Source organism: Nicotiana tabacum, chromosome 23 (genome assembly GCF_000715075.1).
Source record: "Nicotiana tabacum cultivar K326 chromosome 23, ASM71507v2, whole genome shotgun sequence".
Lineage (NCBI taxonomy): Eukaryota > Viridiplantae > Streptophyta > Magnoliopsida > Solanales > Solanaceae > Nicotiana > Nicotiana tabacum.
This window is the reverse complement of record NC_134102.1, coordinates 93,578,671-93,596,096: the sequence shown is the minus strand read 5'-3', so window position 1 is coordinate 93,596,096 and position 17,426 is coordinate 93,578,671. Positions and strand designations below refer to the sequence as shown.

The following is a 17,426-nucleotide window of genomic DNA, read 5'->3' as shown; positions in this document are numbered from 1 at the left end:
GCTTTGGTAAAAGAATGGTTTCATATCATGTTTGATGGCTTCATATTTGTTATTCATTTTATTTTTTGCTTTATGACAGATTAATGGTTTGGGATATATGTTTGTTCAAATATTATAGCTTGTTTGGTATATATGATCGTTGCAAGAAGTAAAATAATTAGCATGGTAAGAGTAAAATATTTTAAGGTGGCGAGATGAATCAAGAACTAACTTAAGACTCGTAGAAATAAGTAAAAAAGAATTAATGATAAAAATACAAATGATTGAAATACTCTAAAATGCTAGAAAAACTTTAGATGTACTTTAAATATTAGTCCATGTATTCATACCCGAACCTTGGGTTGATATGCTTAAGTAATAAAAGGATCATGTGCGCATTCCTGCGTCTTGATACCTTTAAATTTAAAATAATTATGTTTTGATCATGTGTACATTCTGTGCCTTGGTTTAACATTCAATTTCAAATAAATACCTTGTGTGCATACCGCATCTAGGTCAAAATAATTAATAAAATATAATAATTAATTAAGTAGTAATAGGCAAATCATAATCAATAAAATACAAGAATAGTCAAGAATTGATTTAAGTCGGACATTAGTTAATAAAAATGACCGTGTTATAACCACGGGACTCGAGGGATGCCTTACACCTTCCCCTCGGTCAACAGAATTCCTTACTCAGTCTTATATATTTGTAGACCATAAATTAGAAGTCAAACCTGCAATTTGATGAGGGATTCAAATAAAAGGTGACTTGGAACACTAAAACTCAATTCCAAGTGGCGACTCTAAATAATAAATTATCCCTTTTCAAAATGTCACTTCAATTGGAAAAACTCTTCTAACTCAACCTCGTAATAAGGGTTCCGGAAAAAAGAGGTATGACAGCTCTGGCGACTCTGCTGAGGACTGTTAATAAGAATTCGAGCTTTGTATATTGATTCTTGTTTGGCTTTTATTATGTTTTGGATATTATTGTGTTTGGGAGCCTAATGTGCTATTTGTCGCTTATTTATCGCTTTAACATTTATTTGAACAGTGATATAAACTGTATCTTCTCTCGCACCCTTCTGAGTCTTCTGATAGGTAGTTATGTTGTGTTTGCCTACCAGCATCACAAAATTTCTATCTTAAGATAAAGCCAGTTAGCCTACCAGCTTCTGGTGAAGGATTTAGTCACACATGTTTAGGCGGAAGAGCTATTAGCTAGCCAGTGATGTTCTACTACTGGTGATGCTTGACACTCCTCGGCTCGGGTTATCCGCCTGGGTAAGCCAAGTCTAGATACCATCTCCTTTAGGATTTGAAAACTAAGAAGAACAAGCCACAAGCAATGAATATCCCTAGTAGGCTACGCTTTATTTGCATCATGTGCATTGGACTTAGCGGGACTCGGCATAGGGGCCGGGCCCGTCTAGGACATGTACCAATTTTCAGACCAACATGTTCATTTTTCTTTGCTATATGTAATATTATTTGGTAGGCTTTACTCAAATGTTGATCGGCTTTAGGATACATTGATTGGACAGAGGAGAGAGAAAGAAAAAATTTCCTCCAAGTTTTCATAAAGTACCCATTTTTTTAAAAAAGAAATAATAAAAAAAATAAAATTTTGAAGGGTTCTCGTGTGTAAAATCACAATTTTCAAAATATTTTTTTATTTGTTTTAACCGAACTACGCGGGTCTGATTCTCACCGGGTGTGAGATACGTAGGCAAACCTCATCGGTTCCGGCCCCCAATTTTCAAAAAATAAATCCAAAAATATTTTTCTTTTCCTTAATTCTTTCTTAGAATTCTTTCCTAAGAAAATTCAAAAAAAATCATTAAATCCAAAAATATTTTCCTTTTTTTTTTCGAAGTATTTCATTCGGAAAAAAACAAACAAATTTGCAAATCAAAATCCAAAAATATTTTTTTTCCTTCTTTAGAAGTCTTTCTTCCAAAAATTCAAAGAAAAATCAATCAAAATCCAAAAGAATATTGTCTTTCTCCTTTAAGAAGTCTTCTTTTCCAAAATTCTCAAAGAGAAAAAAGAAGAGCTAGCTTATGTACTTTGTTCTCGGTATTCCCAAACTACGCAAGATATGATTCATGTGGCGTCATGATACGTAGGTAATCCCCATCGGATTCGATCATTGTCATCAAATAAACTGAGTGAAAAAAAAAGAGAAGAAATAAAAAGAAAGAAATGAGTGACAAAAATAAGAGCGAAAAACAACCAAAAAAAAAGGGAAAGAAGAAAGGGTGAAAAAAAAATACAAAAATAGAACTCTTTGTCCAATTTGAAAAAGAAAACAACGGAAAGTCTCCGTGAATGCCGTCAAATTGCGCAAGCAAGCTGTCAGGGTAAAGCCTCCAATGGATGAAGCAGAAATAGTTACGGGCTTCCTACAGGCCTAAGAGGCGGACTACTTCCAGAACATGATGTCCGTTATAGGTAATCCGTTTGCCGAGGCTATCAAAATTGGGGATATACTCCAAAATGGTTTAAAAACGGGCCAAATCTTGAGTCATGCTGCTTTTAAGGCCACGTCACAGATCGTTTAGAATGGTTCAGGGGTTTGATGAACAGAAACATGAGGGAAGAGGGAGCCATGATGGCTTTAAGCTCGAGAGGGACCCGCAGGTCATTCAACCAATCATATATGCTTCCTAAGGTCCCACAACATTATTATCCCCATCAAGATACTGCTTATGTCGTGGCACTGCCTCTCTATGCAGTAATGAACATACAACCTTACACACGGCCATAACATTATACACAAAGCCAAGCCCCACCTACCAGAAAAGTCCGTCCTTACCAAGCTCCATATAATCCCCAACCAAATGTTCCCCAATACAATCCTCGCTCAAGAGAGCCCCTCAGAAGGAATCATTTCACCCCTATTGGAATCATATTCAAGTTTGTTTTAAAAGCTAATCGGGTTAGGTCTTCTGCAGCCAGTGACCCCGAACCAGCCAAATCCTGAGTCCCCCTCACACCAAGTTGATTCTAGATGTGAATACCACTATGTAGTAGTGGGACATGATACAGAGGACTGTTGGACCTTCAAAAGGGCAGTTGAAGAGCTTGATCTAGCACTGAAAGCCATTGTGGCCATTGTCGCGACAAAAGAGAAACCTAAAACGGTCGCCAAGCCATGAAAAGTTCTCCGTGAGATGGAAATCTCGGTAGTCGGTCTTGTTGTCCTTTCTGTGTCCGAATTATTTCAGGGTGTAATCCAGATATTTTACTTTATTGTCTTACTTTCTGATGTAGACCCTTTTATTTTAAAAAAAAAATTATTCAAATAAATGAAATTAATATTTCATCATCCATGAATGTCTCTTTTATAAATCTTGTTACCTTTCTTATTCTCTTTTCAGTTTTGTTAATGCAGATTTTTAATAGCATGACATGCTTGCAGACTTCATGTCGAGATCCTAAAATGTTGTCAGATTTTGAAATAATGAATCAAGAAGCAGAATGTGTTGAAAAAAAGGTGTGTAAGAAAATAAACAGTGAATTGGAATGGTAAGCCTAAATCAAATCCAAATGAAGCCGCATTTACTTGATTGGTTTATGGAACTGAAGTCGTGATACCTGCTGAAGTTGAGATTCCTTCTCTCCGAATCATTGTTGAAGCAGGGATCGAGGACACTGATTGGGTCAAGTCCCGGTTGGAACAGTTGAGTTTGATTGATGAAAAACGTTTGGTGGCAGTTTGTTTTGGTCAATTATACTAACAAAGAATGGCACGCGCTTACAATAAGAAACTGCGCCCAACACAATTCGAGGTAGGACAACTCGTTTTGAAACATATATTTCCGCATCACGAGGAAGCTAAAGGAAAATTTGCCCCGAATTGGAAGGTCCATACATTGTAACAAGACTGTTGCCAAAAGGGAGTACTGTATTTGGGAGATATCGAAGGAAATATTCCTGATACAACTGTGAATGCAGACGCGGTCAAAAGGTACTATGTTTGACCCTTTATGCAACTTTAATGCTCTCTAATTGGGATGACGAAGGCTTTTATTCTCACTACCCAAATACTATTAAACCTTTTAATAACCCTTTGAGCCAGATACTTTTTCCTTGGCCACCCTCTTTGGAACCTTGTATGTAATGAGAAAGAAAAAGAAAAGAAAGGGATTGAAAAAAATAAAAAATGAAAAAAAAAATAGAAGAAAAACAAAACAAAAATCAAAACAAGTTCAACTTAATTGAACTACGTCTGACCTGATTCCGAAAAGATACGTAGGCAACCTCACTCTGGGGTTCGGTTACACCAAAATAAAATTCACATTCCCCCAAAAGTGAAACTGGGGCAGATGTCACAATGGTTCGACGATGATTTCGCCCGAAAGATTCTAAATTTGTAATTCAATCCAAATTCTTTTTACCCAAATCCTTTCAAGTCCTTCCGATCAATTGGCGAGAATGTTCAAGAGCTAGAGGATACGATTACTAGGATCGGATACAACCAAATTAGAGAAATAAAATGAGAGAGTCATATTAGTGAAAACCCTCATGGGAACTGTAGGGCGATGGTGAGTAGAGAAAATAAAAATGAGAGAGTCTTGTTAGTGAAAACCCGCAAAGGGCACTATAAGGCGATGGCGAGAAGAGAAATGAGAAAGATCAGCTAGTGCAAACCCGCAAAGGGCACTGTTGATCGAAAAGAGGAACCACGCAGCCATCGTATCAACACAGTACTGAGCAAGATTTTTCGGTTTCAAGTCAAAAGTTGTGATGAGTTTCTAAGAGTCGTAAGTTTACACAGATCAAGCATCTAGTCCAAAAGGCATGACATGTTCATTGAAGTCCGCATGTACTCCCAGATAAGTCTGTCTTTCTGTTCCCCGAAAGGGACACCTTTTGTTTTAAACTCATTCTCTATTCCATTGTTTTATATTTCTTTTAATCCCTTTCGGTCTAACTTTGTTTAAAAAATAAGCCAAAGAAAAGACGGCAAGACCGATTTACAAGGTTCTCGTTTAAAACGAGCTGATATATTCAAAAGGCGCCCAGCATGGCAAGGGCATCAAGTTGACCCCAACTGGCCGTGATTGGCCGATGCTTTGAAATGAAAAACTTTGAAAGAAGCCAAAAAGAAAATACCCACAAAGGCAAAATAAAATTGAAAAAGGTTAAGTCACACACGACCAACCGTCATGGTAAAGTTTGGAAATGCCAAAGGTTCTCCGGGGTCAGAAATGGAGTTGGTATTCAGGAAATAATCAATTGCGGTTGAGAAGAAGATAAGCCAAAATCAAGAGATCGAAATAATCAAGGCCACAAACCGACCTCCATTTTAAAACTAACGATTCTTTCTTTGTTCAGAACAGGAACAGAACAGTTGTAGGAAACAGTTCATGAAAAGACGAACACCACCAAGTGAAGCTCTCAAATCCTTAATTTTCTTCCAATATACATGTAATCATTTTATTTTTAGTTTCATTTTAGGGAACCAATACCTTATCTTCAACACAGGGTACTACATCCCCTGGTTGCATTTCTTGTTGCAAACATAGGGTACGACATTCCCTAGTAGCATCCCAAAGTGCCAAGAGCCTCACCTTATCTTCAACACAAGGTACTACATCCCCTGGTTGCATTTTTTGTTGCAAACATAGGGTACGACATTCCCTAGTAGCACCCCAGATCAACATAGGGTACAACATTCCCTAGTAGTATCTCAGAGCGCCACGAGCCTCATTTTATTGCCAACATAGGGTACGACATTCCCTAGTAGCATCCTAGAGTGCCAAGAGCCTCACCTTATTGCCAACACAGGGTACTACATCCCCAGGTTGCATTTCTTGTTGCAAACATAGGGTACGACATTCCCTAGTAGCATCCCAGAGTGCCAAGAGACTCACCTTATTGCCAACACATGGTACTACATCCCATGGTTGCATTTCTTGTTGCAAACATAGGGTACGACATTCCCTAGTAGCATCCCAGAGTGCCAAGAGCCTCACCTTATTTCCAACACAGGGTACTACATCCCCTGGTTGCATTTCTTATTGCTAACATAGGGTATGACATTCCCTAGTAGCATCTCAAAGTGCCACGAGCCGCAACTTGGGAGACCGAGCATGATATACACAACTGTTATCCACACTTATTCACCAGCTCGGGTATTTCTTCTAACTCCGTTCGAGGACGAACGTTTGTTTTAGAGGTGGAGAATGTGATGACCCAAAATGTCATCTTTAAATTTAATAATTAATTATGTGTTCTAAGACCTCGAAAAGCACTATTTATCATTCCTCGACTTGCGTGCGCAGTCCATAAAATTTTTCAGAAAGTTTTTATGTGAAAAATGGATTAAAATGTGAATTAGAGCTTTAAAACTCAACTGAGTTGACTTTGGTCAATATTTTGATCAAACGGACTCGGATCAGTGTTTGAAAGTTCTGGTAGGTTTGTATCGTGATTTGGGACTTAGGCGTATGCCCGGAATCAAATTCCGAGGTCCCTAGCCCGAGATACGGAATTTTGATGAAAAATTAAAAGTTAAGTTCAAATAGTGGCCGGATGTCGAATTACGTGAAAACGACCCCGGAATAGAATTTTGATGATTCCAACAACTCCATATGGTGATTTTGGACATAAGAGCATGATCGGAATTTTATTTGAAAGTCCGTAGTGAAATTTGGCTTGAAATGGCTAAAATTGGAATTTAAGTTTGGAAGTTTGACCGGGGAGTTGACTTTTTGATATCGGGGTCGGAATCCAGTTCTGAAAATTTTCACAACTCCGTTATGTCATTTATGACTTGTGTGAAAAAATTGAGGTCAATCGTACTTGATTTGATAGGTTTCAACATCGAATGTAGAAGTTGGAAATTCTTGAGTTTCATTAAGCTTGAATTGGGGTGTGATTTGTGATTTTAGCGTTGTTTAACTTGATTTGAGGTTTCAAATAAATTCGTATGATGTTTTAGGACTTGTTGGTGTATTGGGTTGAAGTCCTGAGGGCCTCGGGTGAGTTTCAGATAGTTAACGGATCAAAAGTGGGACTTAGCTGCGGCAAAAGCTGTTGCAATTTTTCTGCTGGAAATGCTGTCAAAATCGGGCTGCCAGTCAAAATCGAGCTCCCTGACAAATCAAGCTCCCTGACAAAATGGAACTCCCTGACAAATCGAGCTCCCTAACAGAATCGAGCTCCCTAACAAATCGAGCTCCCTGACAAATCAGACTCCCTGACAAATCGAGCTCCCTGAAAAAATGAGCTCCCTAAAAAATCAAGCTCCCTGACAAAATCGGGCTCCCTGACAGATCTGTAAGTTATAAAAACAGGGGACTTCGTCCCATTTGCCATTTTTGACGAATTGAAGCTTGAGGAAAGGCGATTTTGATATATTATCAAGGAAAAATATTGGGGTAAGTGATTTTAACTCGGATTTGGTCAATATACACGAATATATCATTGTTTTCACCATTTAATTAGTGTTTTGATATAGAAATTTGGAAAAATTTTAGAAATCTCATAGAAACGAATTTTTGAGATTTCGGTGGCGATCCGGAGTCGAATTTGAGTGAAACTGGTATGGTTGGACTCGTAATTGAATGGGTTGTCGGATTTTGTGAGTTTCGCCGGATTCTGAGTGATATTTGTGCTAATTTCGAATTTTATTAAAAAATATAATATTTTCTTATGAAATTGATTACTATAATTTTTGTTGACTATATCAAATTAATTATGACTAGATACGAGTCGATCGGAGTCGAAAAATCGAGGAAAAAGCATAATACTTGGTTAAATTGGAGCAAGTCGAGGTAAGTGACTTGTCTAACCTTGTGTGGGAGAAATTTCTCCTAGGATTGGTATTGATGTGTGAAAAGTCGTGTACACGAGGTGACGAGTGTGTACACGGGCTAAATGTGAAAGATTATGTTTTAAATTGTGTAGATCATTGTTGCGCATTAATTAAATTATTTTATTTTGTTATATTCTTCATTATTGATTTAATGTTTATATTTTAAATTTGCTTGACCCTTTTCCTGCTAATTGTTTAATCTGTTTAGTTGGAACTTGGTTTCTTTTATTCTGTACATTATTTGAAGGTTGATTTTATTTAAATTAAATATTATTAATATGAAGTATTTGACATTTTTAAACTTGATATTGAAGCAACATATTAAAGATTTTTAAATATTATTTTTCTGAATTATTTATTCTTGAATATTTTTGTAAGATTTTAGTACTCATTGTGATGGAGCAGTGAGCTCTTTATTGTGGAAAATTATTGTTGTTGAATTATTTTGACATGAGATGTGAGCTCTTTATTGTGGAAAAATATTATTGTTGAATTATTTTGACATGAGCTGTGAGCTCTTTATTGTGAAAAAATATTGTTGTTGAATTATTTTGGCAAGTTAAATTATTTGAGCACCTGAGGTGCAAATTATGATATATTGTGATATTGATATATATGCCTTGAGTCGTAAGGCGGAGAGTTTGATAATGCTTGTATATTTTCTGTTCATATTCATCCATTTTTGTGCTGTAAATATTGAGTTTTAGCCTATGAGGTGAGTGCCCAGGTGGCATTAAATGTGACTCATTAATCCGAGTAAGTAATCATGAGGTCTTCATGCCTCACGTTCAGTTGTCAGTATTGTGAAAATTCGAAACGAGGTGATGGTTAATATAAGATTAATTAATGATGTTGGAATTAATTATGAACAACTTTTAAGACCAGAGATGTGGTGGTGAGCATACATATGATGTGATTCATATCCTGATATCATTATGATCATGCAATGCTGAGATTAATGTTATTGATATATACCCTGTGGTATTTTGTTGGGTTGTGGATATGTTGTTAGGAGTTGTTTGGGTGTTACTCTGGCAAGTGGATAGGCCCAATTACAGGGGAGACTCTGCCGAAATTTCTGAAAAATTTGGGAGTTAGTAAAATTTGGGGGATTGAGATTTGAAAAGGAAGAGATAAATTATGTTATATGTTTGAGAGCGAATGATCCTAAGCGGGGAATAATGCAGCACCCCAAAGGAAGTTTTGAATTACTTCAACACTATCAAAAATAAATTAATGTATGCATAGGCACGAGTTGCTATAGCCAGTTGAGACTAATATTGTGCGTTATTGTGAGAAATCAGGCCTTTTGAAAATATTGGAGTGTAAGAAAATGGCCTTAAAGTTTACAAATATGGATAAAAGAAATAATCTCAACTGAGATGATGTTGTCAGGCTTATCTCAAATGCGGTAACGTGGAACCAACCGTGAGTATATGTGTAAAAGTAAAAATCATCAATTCGGTAACCTCAGAATAATTCTTAGAACGTTCGAGGACGAATGTTAGTTTAAGAGGTGGAGAATTTAACGATCCGACTTGTCGTTTTAAGAATTTAAGCCCCATTCAGTGACTTAAGGTTTCGAGCAACCTCGCAATATGTATTATGACCCGCGTGTGTGGTTGAGTTTGAATTACATATGATTCAAAGTGATTTGGGACACTTAGTTCCTAAAGAGGGAGCTTAAGTCTTAGAATTTTGACCGTAGTCGGAACTGTATGAATACGACTCCGGAATGGAGTTATGTCGGTTCTGTTAGCTCTATATGATGAATTTGGACTTAGGAGCATGTACGAAAAATTATTTGGAGGTCTGCAGTGGAATTAAGCTTGAAATGGCAAAACTCAAAATTTTGGAAAATTTGACTTGGGGGGGAGGGGGTTGACTTTTTGATATTGGGTCGGAATGTGATTCCGAGATTTGGAACAGCTCCGTTATGTTATTTGGGACTTTCCTGCAAAATTTGACATCATTCCGGGTTGGTTTGATAGGTTTCGGCACGAGTTTTAGAAGTTGGAAGTTTTTGAAGATCATAAGTTCAATTTGTGGTGCGATTTGTATTTTCAGCGTAATTTGATGTGATTTGAAACCTCGAGCGAGTCTGTGATATGTTATGGGACTGGTTAACATGATTGGACGGGGTCTCGAGGGGCTCGGGTGTGTTTCAGAGTGGTTTCGGACCAAATTGGAGTTGTTTGGACTATTGTTGCTGAAGTTTGGTTTCCTTCTTTGCGAAGGGAGTCCCCCATTCGCGAAGAGGAGTTTTAGGGGCTGATGATTTTTCCTTTGCGAACGCGAAGCTGTGAACGCGAATGCGAAGAAGGAGCAGGGCAAGCCTTCGCGAACACGGCCCAGGCAACGCGAACGCGAAGAAGAAAAGGAAGATAGGAGCCTGGGGTCGTTTGGCCTTCACGAACGCGAAGAGGAAATGATGGGGCAGAAGAAGTTGGACTTCGCGAATGCGACACTTGTCACGTGAACGTGAAGAAGGATTTGAGGCAGCTTGATTTTGGCCTTCGCGAACGCGAAGAAGGCGTATCTTGGCAGAATTAAAAGTCCCAAAACGGGGGTTTGAGTTCATAACTCAAAATCAAATTGGGAGCTCGGTAGAAGATGACTTTTGGAGAGATTCTTGCGTGGGTGTTTGGGGTAAGTGATTCTTATCTAGTTTTGATTAATTTCCATGATTATGTCTTTGAATCCATCATTTAATTCGGATTTAATCGAAGAAAATTCAAGATTTTTGTAAAATCTTCCAAAAACGAAAATTTAAGATTTAGAGGTCGATTTGTTATTGGAATTCGATAAAATTGGTATGGTTGAACCCGTATCGGAATGGGTGTTCGAATTTCATAAAAATTATGTCGGGTTCCGAGAGGCGGGTCCCGCATTGACTTTTTGGAATAAATTTTTAAGTCGACATATTATTATCCGGAATTATTTTTTGACGAATTTTAATGGAGTTATACAATTAATTTGGATAGATTTGAGCTGTCCGGAGGTCAATTCAAGCAAGAAGGCTATTTTGGAATATCGGCCTAACTTCAAAAGGTAAGTGTCTTACCTAACCTCGAGTGGGGGAATTATCCCTTAGGCATCGAGTCTTATGTGCCGTTTGTGAAATATGAAAAGCCGTGTACGCGAGGTGACGAGTACGTACTCGGGCTTGTATGTGCAAAATATATTGGGTTTAAGTCTTAGGCATATTGTGTAGTAAATTGGATAATTATTGGCATTTATTTAATCATCTATTTGTCATGCCTAAATCCTTGTTGGTTGAACTTGTTTTTATATAACAATTTGATGTGATTGTTATTTGAATATTTATGTAATTCCGTGAGTTTGTTGGTTTGATAATTCTCGGAATTTAATTTCATTTTGAATTTTACCTATGCAAATAATTAATTAAGAAAGTTTAAGAAGAAGCGTTAATATAATTATCTAAATTTAGATTAATGAAGGCTTTGATTTATGCTGAATAATTTCTATCTATGTTGATTGTTTTTGTGGTGTTATACACGTTTGTGGAGCCTTCGGCTATTTGTTGTGAAATTTATTGATTTGGGTGTATCTTTGGAATTTGGTTGTGGTCATTGGGCAAACTGTGATATGAATTGATTTTGTTATGTTGTCGTGATAAATTCTCGTATAAATTGTTGTGTTGTGTGAGTTGTTATTTTGAGGATATAAGGGTGGCATTTCACCGTTGTTATTTTGAGGATATAAGGGTGACATTTCATTGTTGATATTATGTGGGTATAAGGGTGACATTTCACTGTTGTTGTGTTTGTTGGAATATTGTCTGGGCGGAGCAATAAAGGTTACTATAGGAGCGATAAGGGTGGCTATAAGGGTGGCATTTCATTGTTGATATTATGTGGGTATAAGGGTGGCATTTCACTGTAGTTATGTTTGTTGGAATATTATCTGGGCGGAGCGATAAAGGTGGTTATAGGAGCGATAAGGGTGGCTATTGATATTTTCTGGGCGGAGCGATAAGGGTGGCTATTATCAGGGACGATATGTGATGATGTGGGGTTGTGGTGTTGACAATTTTCATGTGATGTTGTGATTTTCTTGTATTTATTTTTATACCTTGTGCAACTTGTCTTGTTGTTAGTAAATTGATAATAATCCAATTTATGTTGAAATTGGGAGCTTGTGGCTATTGCCAGGCGGTTTATAAAATGAAATGTGGGCACGAGGTGCCATGAATTATGATATGAGATGGGGATATTGGCACGTGAATTGTCCGTGTAGTTGTGATATAAAATGTGGGTACGAGGTACTGTGATGAAATGATAATGATATTTGGCACGTGAATTGTCCGTGCAGTTGTGATATGAAATGAGGGCACGAGGTACCGGGCAAATATGATGATTTAATTATAGGCACGAGGTGCCGTGAAAATATGAAAATGGGCTGAGACCCGTATTTACGAAAAATATGAAAATGAGTTGAGACCCGTATTTTGATGATTTTGAAATGAGGTGTCACATGGTGACTTTTTAATTGAAAGAATTATATTCAAAATATTTATTTCGAAGGATTTTTACTTAGAAAGTATTATATAAAAGAGTTGTATTTTGAAAGATATTTATTTGAGGAAATTGTATTTGAAAAGATTTATTGAAAGAATTATATTTGAAAAAAATAATTATTTGAGAAAATTATATTTGAAAGAGAGTTATCTGGAAGAACTATGTGAAAGATATTTATTTGAAGGGTTTGATTTAATTTGGTGTAATTGTGTTTATTAATTGTTGAGTGATATTAATGATATTCTTGTTGTTTGTTGTGCATATCGCTGGTTGTTTTATCCTGCCATTATTATTATTATTATTATTTGTTTTCTATTATTTTGTATATTATATTGCACAGGTTATTAGACTAGTGAGTGTCTTGACTGTACCTCGTTTCTACTCCATTGAGGTTAGTCTTGATACTGACTGGGCACCGCTGTGGTGTGCTCACTCTACACTTCTGTACATTTTTGTGCAGAGCCATGTATTGAAGATAACGGACTTGAGAAAAGTTAAAGCGAGATCGTAAGGATTCAAGGTAGAGCTGCTTGGTAGTCGTAGTCTCTTGGAGTCCTTTCATTTCATTGTACTGTTAACTTGTAATCAAACAGTATTGTATATTCGGTCCTCGTGATCATTCTATGTATTCAATTACAGTTCGTGACTCAGTACTACCAGTCTTGGGAGGTTGTATATTGTAATTATTTCCGATGTTAGTTTTGGTTACTTATTTAATTCAAAAAAAATGGCTTCAAAAAATGCAATGGAAATCGGCTTACCTAGTCTTAGAGACTAGGTGCCATCACGACTCCTGTGGTGGGATTTTGGGTCGTGACAAAATCGAGCTCCCTGACAAATCAGGCTCCCTGACAGATCTGTAAGTTATAAAAACAGGGGACTTCGTCCCATTTGCCATTTTTGACGAATTGGAGCTTGAGGAGAGGCGATTTTGATATACTTTCAACGAAAAATATTGGGGTAAGTGATTTTAACTCGGATTTGATCAATATACACGAATATATCATTGTTTTCACCATTTAATTAGTGTTTTGAGATAAAAATTTGGGAAAATTTTAGAAATCTCATAAAAACTAATTTTTGAGATTTCGGTGTCGATTCGGAGTCGGATTTGAGTGAAACTAGTATGGTTGGACTCGTAATTGAATGGATTATCGGATTTTATGAGTTTCGCTAGATTCCGAGATGTGGGCCCCACGAGCGATTATTGAGCTAATTTCGGATTTTATTGAAAAATATAATATTTTCTTATGAAATTGATTACTATAATTTTTGTTGACTGTATCGAATTAATTATCACTAGATACGAGTCGATCGGAGTCGAAAAATCGAGGAATAAGCATAATACTTGGTTAAATTGGAGCAAGTCGAGGTAAGTGACTTGTGTGGGCGAAATTTCCTCTATGATTGATAAGTGTAATGTGTGAAAAGTCGTGTACACGAGGTGATGAGTGTGTACACGGGCTAAATGTCAAAGATTATATTTTAAATTGTGTAGATCACTGTTGCGCATTAATTAAATTATTTTATTTTATTATATTCTTCATTATTGATTAAATGTTTATATTTTAAATTTGCTTGACCCTTTTTCCTGTTAATTGTTTAATCTGTTTAGTTGGAACTTGGTTTCTTTTATTCTGTGCATTATTTGAAGGTTGATTTTCTTTAAATTAAATATTATTAATATGAAGTATTTGACTTTTTTAAACTTGATATTGAAGCAACGTATTAAAGATTTTTAAATATTATTTTTCTGAATTATTTACCCCTGAATATTTTTGTAAGATTCTCGTACTCATTGTGATGGAGCAGTGAGCTCTTTATTGTGGAAAAATATTATTGTTGAATTATTTTTACATGAGCTGTGAGCTCTTTATTGTGGAATAATATTATTGTTGAATTATTTTGACATGAGCTGTGAGCACTTTATTTTGAAAAAATATTATTGTTGAATTATTTTGACATGAGCCGTGAGCTCTTTATTGTGGAAAAATATTATTGTTGAATTATTTTGACATGAGCCGTGAGCTCTTTATTGTGGAAAAATATTATTGTTGAATTATTTTGGCAAGTTAAATTATTTGAGCACCTGAGGTACAAATTGTGATATATTGTGATATTGATACGCATGCGGTGGTATAAGGTCTGGGTATTGAAACGCATGCGGTGAGATAAGGGTAGCTTGATACACGTGGCTAGTAGAGGGAACTATTAGAAGTCATGCGGTGTGATAAGGATGGCTAAAACGCGGGATGCTATTTCGAAAAAAATATTTTCTTTAAAATAAATTATGAAGGCTCCCGCGGTGAGACAAGGAAATGAGATATTATAAATTTGTTTATGATTTGGAACTACGAGGCGGTACCTCGGGAGTGCCCTTGTTGATATTGATTTATGGCCGCAGTTGCCTTTGATTATTATTGTGATTTTCTTAAAGTTGAAATTTTTTTTTTTTTTTTCACGAGGTATTTATTTGCCATTATTTGGTGTAATTAAATGTGACATACTACTTGATTCATTTCCATTGTCATTTTATCTTATAATATTGTTTAAACATTTTACCATGCCATTATTTATTCTCCAGTAGGGCCTGACCTGACCTTGTCACTACTCTCCCGAGGTTAGGATTGGCACTTACTGGGTACCGTTGTGGTGTACTCATACTACGCTTCTGCACATCTTTTTGTGCAGATCCAGGTATATCTTATCAGACCAGACATCAGTAAACTAGCTGTACGAGGAGACTTCGAGGTATATCTACCAGCGTCCGCAGACTCCGGAGTCCCCTTCTATCTTACTATGTTGTCTTCTTTATTTGCTTTAGACTCTGATGTATAGAGACATAGAGAATAAATTCTTAGAAGTTTGTGACTTATTTCTACTGGGTTTGGGAGTTGAAATTGTTTGAATTGTAGTTTATTTATTTCAGATATTTATTATTATTCCGCATTGATAGGCTTACCTAGTCTTACAGACTAGGTGTCATCACGACATCCTACGGAGGAAATTTGGGATCGTGACATACATCCCCTGGCTGTATTACGTTTTACCAACATAGGGTACGACATTCCCTAGTAGCATCTCAGAGTGCCACGAGCCTCATTTTATTGCCAACACAGGGTACCACATCCCCTAGCTGCATTACTTTTTGCCAACATAGGGTACGACATTCCCTAGTAGCATCTCAGAGTGCCACGAGACTCATCTTATTGCCAACACATGGTACTACATCTCCTGGTTACCTTCCATCTTGTTAACATAGGGTACGACATCCCCTATTATCAAAAATAATAATAAGAGGAGCCCATTTATCTTTCAATTCTTCATTCTGCAATAGCAAAGATAGTTTATTGTGTTTTTAATAAGTCACAAAAAATTCCTAGTACAAACTGGGGCAGAAAAGTTTTGTTCGTTTTGTTTGTTTGTGATGGATTGTAGGTTTTTCTGCAAAGCACAGATTGGATGTGTAAAAATTAAGATTCCAGCTCTTGCCAAAGAAAGTGAAACGTTTGATCTCAATACCAGCCGCAACCAGCTTTGACATAATGCATGTGGAGACATAGGGTCTCAAGATCCATCTTCTCATCATCTGATCAAGAAACAAGCCTGTGAGAATATTTCATAGTCTGTTGCATCGTGAGCATCAAGTTTCAGTCTAAAGTTAATGGGAGAAGTAACTCAAGAATCAAGACAAAACTCTAGATGGCATTTATATAGGAATTTTGTAACTCTTAGATTTCAAAAGTATGTAATTTTCTTATTTTTTTATGTAATAGTAGGAACCGCAGATCGTAACCTCGACGGAACTTCGCTAGACTCTCCATCTATGCATACTCTATCAGTTATTTTTCACTTGAACTACACGTGACCTGATTCCCTTATAACCCGGGATATGTAAGCTGCCTAAAACCAAGGCCCGGTCGCATTTTTTCCTTTTATCTTCTTTTCCTTTTTGAATAATAGTGAGGTAAAAAATCAGTCACCTTGTTCATTTTTCTTTGCCTGAAAACTCTTCAAGTTTCCAAGCAAAGAGGGGCATGTTGTGAACAATTAATTTTTGACCACACCCAAATTCTATACTATTTTAGTATAAATATTTCTTTAGGTCCAATCTTGATGTTTTAAACTTTTATCTTACTCTAAATAGATTTTATTTGATTAAAAATTACAAAAATATTCACATGCTTATAGTAGAAATTTTATTTCTATTCGTAAAGAGAAAAAAAAAATCTACAAAAAATATTTGGTTTCTTTTAATCAGAACTATAATAAATAAGATAGCTTTAGTATATTTTTTGCGTAATTTAAATAAAGTGTATAAATTTAGTTTGCGTATATCTTTCTTAGTCTAAAAATTAGTTAGTAAATTTTATTATCTTTTATATGTTATTTTATCTTTTAAAGAAAATAAAAAGAAAAAATAAAATAAATCAAAAGATTAATTCCTATATAATAAAACTAATCACTACCTACACATGCAAAACTCCCCACGTCCTAACCCCCATGTCCCTAATTCTTTCACGCACACACACGATTCCACACCTCAATATGTACACGATCTTACGCCACTTCACAAGCACTTATTTTCTAAGTACTATAAAAAATTCATACACTTCACAAATAAAGGAGGAAGCAACGAAATTGGGAAAAAACAAAAATGGAGAAGAAAGGAAAATGAGATTGAGAGCAACGTGAAAAGAGGCAATCAGATAGAGAACAAATCAGCATCTAAGAAAAACTAGCATTGTTCTTTTAGAGTGAAAATTACTTTGAGATAAACTGTTAGGTGGACTTATTAGGTTCGGAGTCGAAAATCGAAGTATCCTTCGTGGTTTTAAATTTGCGGGTTCAACTCAGCAGATTGTAAATATTTTCTTTGTTGTGAAATATTACAAAAGGTAACACTCAATCTCCTCTGTATAGTTTAAACATAATATACGAGATCTATATCTTCTTAAAGTCAGAAAATTTCCTTTAATTCGTTTGTAAGTTTTTGTTAGAATTATTTTTTTTGCTATCTTTTCTTTTCTCTAGTAAGATAGAGAAAAGTGGCTAAAATTTGTTATTCCTCTT

General features: G+C 36.0%; 1 pseudogene; it reads left to right on the top strand.

Moving 5' to 3' along the window:
* Positions 1-15,894, top strand: part of LOC107783118 (DExH-box ATP-dependent RNA helicase DExH12-like) — a 35,462-nt pseudogene extending 19,568 nt beyond the window's left edge.
* The last annotated feature ends 1,532 nt before the right edge of the window (positions 15,895-17,426 follow it).